We start from the raw sequence: 1,564 nt of genomic DNA on the forward strand, positions 1-1,564 counted from the left end.
CGCCTCCATCAAACCATGAGGGTTCCCATCTACATTCCATAAATATTGGACTCACACTGCTCTCCTGGAATGCGTTCACCTCCTTACGGCCACACACCCATTTACTATAAAGTCAACTCCTCTATCCCCTACTCCAGCAGCCCACTCAGCTTTCCTAAACAGGACTGTTATGCCCTCCGCCATAACTACCATCATCACAGAATCAATCCAATACTATCACAGAGCGACCTGTAAAAAAAGTAATCCACGCCCTAATTTTCTCATGACTGTACGACTGTAACTCCCTCCTTTCTGGCATCAACCAAAAGTTACTCTCTTGACTCCAACTAGTTCAGAACGCAGCAGCTCGTCTTCTTCTCATTCCAAAAGACAACATCACATCACCTTGATCCTGGCTTCTCGCCATTGTCTCCTGTGTGGTTCAGAAACGATTTTAAGATTTTACTGATCACTTTTAAAGCACATCTAGGTCTGACTCCATCTACATAACACATATGTAGACCCCATATGAGCCAGTGCGGAGCCTCAGATCCTCAGGTGGGCGGGGGGGCCTCCTGCCTGTTCCAAAGTCCAGACTTAAAACTAAAAGTGACCGGGCCATTTCTGTCAGGGCCCCTCGACTTTGGAACAACCTGCTTGAGGAGATTCGGCGGCAGAATCAGTAACTTATTTTAAGTCACTTTTCAAAACCCATTTTTATAGATCTGCTTCCAAGTGATGTTGCCCCCTTTCTGAATGTTTTTTTTTCCTTTTATTTCTATTTCTTATGATCATATTGTATCTACTTTTTTGTTTTTCTGTCTCTTTATCTGATTTTACAATTTAATGAATTAATTGAATTACTGTTTATTAATGTTCCTTTGCCTTTTAATTTAACACTTATTTAACACTTCTGCTTTTATTTCTCTGTCAAAGCACTTTGTAAACTGTATTTTAAAAGGTGCCATATAAATAAAGATTTTTTTATTATTATTATTATTATTATTATTATTATTATTATTATTATTATTGAGATTAAGATTTAATTTTGATGTGGATATCTGTATTTAGTTAAAGTTTGGAACATGTTTTCTTCCAGCTGGCTACAGTCCAAGGAGATTGATTGTCACCTTGCCAGTGAAGACAGTAATGTTTGGTGTTTTTGTTGAACTTGGACTTTGTTCTCGATACTGTGTTGTTATGCGGGAAGGTTGTTTTATACATGAATGTAGATACTTTAACACTGTAAACACTGGAAGGAGGAACTAAAACTCTAGTAAACTACAGTAAGTCACTGACAAGACAAGAAAAACCTTCATTTTTTTTATTTAGAAATGTTTAAGTTAATTTTATATTTTTTATTTATATTTGTATTTATTATTATTATTATTATTATTATTATTATTAATAATATTAATAATAATAATAATAATAATACATTTATTTATTTTTATCTTGCCTCTTGTTATTTTTTATCTCTGCTACAAGTGACGCCCCCTCTTGCAGACAGACCTTGCTACAGCCCTCCTCCTGTCTCTCTGTCTGTCTCTCCTCCTCCTGTCTGTCCGTCCTGCTCTTCGGCGCC

This window comes from Zeus faber (assembly GCF_960531495.2).
Source record: "Zeus faber genome assembly, chromosome: 8".
Classification (NCBI taxonomy): domain Eukaryota; kingdom Metazoa; phylum Chordata; class Actinopteri; order Zeiformes; family Zeidae; genus Zeus; species Zeus faber.